The sequence below is a fragment of the Cyprinus carpio genome, chromosome A20 (assembly GCF_018340385.1).
Source record: "Cyprinus carpio isolate SPL01 chromosome A20, ASM1834038v1, whole genome shotgun sequence".
Classification (NCBI taxonomy): domain Eukaryota; kingdom Metazoa; phylum Chordata; class Actinopteri; order Cypriniformes; family Cyprinidae; genus Cyprinus; species Cyprinus carpio.
In genome coordinates, this window is record NC_056591.1 from 12,470,792 (window position 1) to 12,476,791 (window position 6,000).

A 6,000-nucleotide genomic window follows, 5' to 3' on the forward strand; every position below is an offset into this window, starting at 1 on the left:
GAAGGAGAAGAAACACGAAGGACAGAAGAAGAAAGCATTTTTGTACAGGTCCTTATTGGCAAAAGGAGTGTTGTTAGTCTCAATGCAATAACAATGCTTTAGAATTCAGAATAACAAGACTTTTCCACACTTGTTCATTCACAATCTCCAGCACTGTAAACACATGCAAACACCTTGTTTCATTATTCATAGAAGCAGATTCTGGCCTCCCAAGCATAAATTGTCAGACAAGATAACAGGCTGTGACTTTACCTGCCTGATGTCATTTTCTACATTAGGCTCACAAATGACATTTGTGAATTATTTGTACTGCACACAATCATCCACAAAACAAAACAGTATCTTAGCATAAGAATAATAAATAGCAAAAATGGAGATGCACTCTACTTTCTGTGGCTTTCTTTGTGAATTATAAATGCATATTTCATAGCAGGCAGTGTGTGCATGTGTCTCATTATATCACAGAATAAGTCAGCATTGTTTATTTATTCCTCTAAATGTAGACAGGATTGTGTTCAGGAATACAATACAATACAAAAAAAGAATAAAACTAAATAAAATAATTAATACTTTTAAATTATTATGCATTAAATCGATCAAAAGTGACAGTAAAGTAATTTATAATGGTACATCAGATTTCTGTTTCAAATAAATGCTGTTTAAATACGTGATCCATCAAAAAAATCCTGGGGGAAAATGTATCAAGGTTTTCAAAAAATATTAAGCAACACAACCATATATATATATATATATATATATATATATATATATATATATATATATATATATACCCACAGACACCCAGCCACACCACCCCCCACACACACATGCACGCACGCACACACACAACACACACACACACACACACACACACACACACACACACACATCACACACACACACACACACACACACACACACACACACACACACACACATTAATAAAAGTAAATAAATGATGTACATTTCCTCCTGGTTACATTGACTGGAGGGCTATACAGGAGTTATTTATGGTATTATGGAATAGAAAGTACTCTTCCAAGCTCTTCCATTTGAACGAAGAACATTTTTAGAATCGACTGTATCTGCTGACATGAGCTCTTCTGCCTGAGGCTCCTGATAGTTTCTCCATCTCTATTTTTTTTCTCCCTTCTTATCTTTTGCACCTTTTCTCCTCACCAGTACTTTTGTTTCTTATTTTTCCTTCTCACTGGAACTTTTACTCCCTCCCTTTACCTCCGTAAACTCTGTTTTTCTTTATTGCATAGAGACTGAGTGGGAATAATATTGGCATACATCACCAGACTCAATCCTGCACCTTTACAAGAGCCACGTCATTTGCATGTATGCATCATGTTTACGCCATCCATAGACAATCAGGCTAATGAATGAGGCTAATGAATGAGGGGAGGAGAAGAGGATCAAGAAGTGGTGACAAAAGAAAGATTTTTTTCATTAATGGAAACTGTTCTAAAATTGTCATTCATTTTTTAGCTTGGACATCCCCTTGAATATCTTTGGAGTCTTGGATAAATATTTTGGCTTCCTCTCAAATGTGCAATAAAACAGTTTATAATGCTTCCCCTGTATCTTACACGGGGAGGATCTAAAACATTTCAGCTCACGAAAAAAAAAAGAAGGTTGTTTACAAAAGGTAATAAAATAAGCAGAGACAGAGAGTCAGAGCATAACTTGTGTAAATATTTGACTCTCTGTTATCCAGCAGAGACGTTTCTGTTCGCGAGATGATTTAGTGCTTCCTGCGATAAGCCTTCTGCCTCACCTCTTTCTGCTGGCTTGAAGGGACCATACACCTCTACATCCAAACAAGAATAAAATACTGTAATGACCTTTCACCAGTGTCATGCACTGAAGAGCAAAAGCATCATTTAGAATTCGTCTTCAATTTCAAACAGCACTCTGCAATGCATTGTCAGGAGTTCAGGAAGTCTTCGTTTGTTCTTGAGGCTTTTATTGTTCAGGAACTGTTTAATCTAAAATGTTATTAAAAATTAAACTCAGTCGAGAACTTTATAAATTTGTCTCAGAAGGAGTCAATTTAAAAAACGGGAAAGATTAAAGAAAATACTATTAAAGTTGAACTGCCTTAAACTTTTGGTTTTTATTTTCTCTGAAAACTTTCTTTTGGATGAATAAAATGCTTTCAGGTGTCCTGTCCTTGAAAAAGCACAAGGAGAATAAGATATTGCCCTTATGATGAATTGCATTTTATGTTATATCTGATTACAGGTGCACTAAACCTAAATTAAACTCTTTGGACAAATAAATAGAGTTCAGAGAGAGAGAGAGAGAGAGAGAGAAAACTCTTCAGAATTAGTCAGTAAATGACGATCATGTCAGAAAATTGTCCATCCACAAGCTCTATTAAATGTGACAGTCAAGGTTGCCAGTGCACCGAAGCTTTTAGAGTAACTGACCTGTGAGCATTTAGAAATATTAAGATGAATGAGACTACAGACAGAAAGACACAAAGAATGGACAGATAGAGACAGAAAGAAGAAAGAGATGGATGACAAAACGGTGAACAGGAGGACATCTGGACTGATGAGAGAGAGACTGCTTAAGGCCACCTGCCGTCCCCTAGTGAGCCCTGCGTCAGAATATCTCTCTATGACTCACTTGAGAGAGAGAAAGAGAGAGAGAGAGAACCTCAAAGACATCAAATGTCTCTCATCATGACATGCACGCGCCCAAACACACGCGACCAGTGTCGGGTGGCTTAGAGAGTGTGAATAAATTGGGGGAGAGTGTGGGGTGGCTTAGAGAGTTTTAAGAGGATGGTATTTATTTTATTCATTTGACAATGGGCCGCGGTTATGGATCTGTATGGAGAGATGCGTTACATCATGCAGACTAGAGCTCACTTTAGGAAGGAGAATATCTGTTTACGTCGTTTGTGTTCAAGAAAACTATAGAATGATTGAATGTTATTGTAATGGACAAACATTTACTGGCTAAAAAGTGCTAAAATATATGGCAGAGAGAACCAGCTATTGTGTTTTTCACAAGAGAAAACACACACTTTTGATTTTGTCACAGCTCATTGATTGCCAGTGACTAATGGTAGCTTGATAACTCAAGGAGAGATCGCCATGGTTACACAACCTCCCTCTAAGGGCCGGTTCAGACAGAAAGAGATTTTATCGTTCCACTGCACTGGTTTTCAATCATGTCTCTATGTAAACATGCACTAGACAGACATCTTTGACTGTTTTTCTGCATCTGTCTGTTTTTTAGAGCCTCACACATTAGCACCACATACTGTATTTAAAATGGTGTGTCAAGTTACAAGTTCAGCTTTTAAAATGTTTCTCAAAAGCATCTTTGACTGTTTTTCTGCATCTGTCTTTTTTTTTTACTATCTTGCTGCGCTATATATCCATATTTTAAAATGTTTCTCAAAAGCATTTATTTAATGATTCAGAAAATAGATAAATCACTTTCTAGCAAGCTGAGATTTCGTTATGGAGACAAAGGTTAGAATCATGATGTTTAAGTTTATGGTGAAAGAAATTAGAGCATATGGTCACATATTGTGATCCTAGTAATATATGTAAACAGCGCTCTTTCCACTTCCTCTGATGAGGTCATGTGCTAAAGGATTGAAATATTGTCTCATATTGTGATCCTTTCATAAAGTAATGCACATGGACATATACCATAAAACACAATCTCTCCTTTTGTGTACTGTTTTTCATTGATTACGCAATAATTAGAAAACAATCAAACCTGCGACCTCCTTTAGAAAGACAATTTAACATGCATTATGTAATCTGTCACAGAGCTTCTCTTCTGATGTAACAGTATTAAGGAATGAATGCATATACATTAAAATGCCACGTACCAAAAATGATTATAAAACATGTTAAATTTGATTGACCGCTCTGAGAGTCATCAACACTTTAAGCATTTCATATCTAAAACCTCTTTTTTGTGTCCCATTTTTAAATCAGGGCAGGTTTGGCTGTCTCTGTAGGTGATGAACTGTGAGGTGTGAGAGGGAAGGGTTTGGGTGAAATTAAATAATGTAAGTATCAGTGCTGGCCTTTAAATAGGAGCTGGCAGCTTGCCGATTTGCTTTTTAGAGACAGAGGTTAAAGGGCCTGATGAGGTCAGCAGGGGGCGGACCTTATGAGTGACGTGACATACAGCCAGTATGGTGACCCATACTCAGAATTTGTATTATACTGAAATAATCCTTCATGGGGGGCTCAAATGACACCTACCACATGGAAAAGAAGGATAACAGTAAGTAATAAAGACTACATGTGGGTTGCTGTGTATATACAATGTAACAAAATAGAATTAACATGGATATGGTAAAACTGGCTGCATTTGGTGGTTTCTGAAAAATCCACAGAAAAGTTTGGCGAAGATGCCCCATGAGTTTAATTCTTCTGAAAGAAACCTCTATGCCCTCCAAGGAAATACAGTAAAAATAAATAAATAAATAAATAAAGTAAAACTGTAAATATTGTGAAATATTATCACAACTTAAAATAACCGTTTACTATCTGAATATTTTAAGTGTAATTTATGCGAGTGATGGCAAAGCAGAATTTTCAGCAGATGTTATTCCAGGCTTCAGTGTCCCATGATCCTTCAGAAATTACTCTAATATGCCTATTTTGTGCTCAAGAAACATGTCTTATTATTATCAATGTTGGAAATAACTGTGTTTGGAAAACAATATTTTTGTGAAAGTCATAAAATATATATATTTTTCAGGATGAACAAGGTTTAAAAGAACAGCATTTATTTGAAATTGCTTTAACAATGTAAAATTCTTTATTGTCACTTTTGATTGATTTATTGCATCCAAAAAAAAAGTGTACAGTATATTATTAACTGAAATAATAATAAAAGTGCTTAAATTTATTAATTAAATACATGTTGCACCTTGAAATACAGACCTACTAACATCAGGAAAAGGACTTAATTATGAGGTGACCTTGTTTGTACTTGAAAACATAATATTTACAAATATTTTACAGTATAAGTACATGCATTATATAATAAAAATGTAATAAAATGTATATATTACAGACTTGTGTATAGAGAGTGTGTGTGTAAGTGCTAATACTAAAATGAGTAAATAGATTTTAGCACCTAAGTAAATAACCATGCACTTGGTCATGTTCTCAAGCTGGAGATGGGCTTCAAGTAGATGAGCGTGTTTATGTATAATTATGTGGGCATGGCAGAACATGAAAGCATTGTCTTCTTGTGTGTGTGCATGCAGGTTTGAGTGCTTTTGGATAGTTTGTCAGTAATGGATCATTAATGAAAGCGCAGCTGAGGAGTTACTGGAGGCTTGAGGGAATGCTGGGAATAAACTGGCATCAGTGACGCACTTTCTTACACATCACCAAAAGACAGGGGGTTGGGGGGATGTGTGTGGGAGGGAGGAAAGAAGTGAATGAAACAGGGAGAAAAAGAGACTCTGGGATGAAGAGAAGTATGGAGAGAAATGTCAAAAAAGAGTGATGCGGTTAGGAGTGATATAGATAGATTAGAGAGATGGCCAGAGGTTTCTTTCTCTCCAGAGCATGAGGAACACTCAGATAGGATCAATTATTGACCAGACATCAGGCTGTCAGATGCAAACTTTGCACAGTGCACTCTAAGAGAGAGAGAGAGAGAGAGAGAGAGAGAGAGAGAGAGAGAGAGCAAGGAAGAGAATGTGGAAAGAGGGATCAGTCATCTTGCGCTGTGTTTTCTTCCATAAGTGAATATGAGAAATGAACACTTAGACTAATTTTCATAGAGTTCAGGAAAGGGCATTATTCTCCACTGACGTCTCCATGACACATGCAAACAGTTTCCAGTATAAACAAATACACACAGGCTAGAAGTCAGTGAATATTTCTCAGCTAGGTGTATATTAGAGTCAATTTCTGTACACATACATACCATAAAGTCTTAGCTTTATTTTATATATATATATGTTGTGTGTGTGTGTGTGTGTGTGTGTGTGTA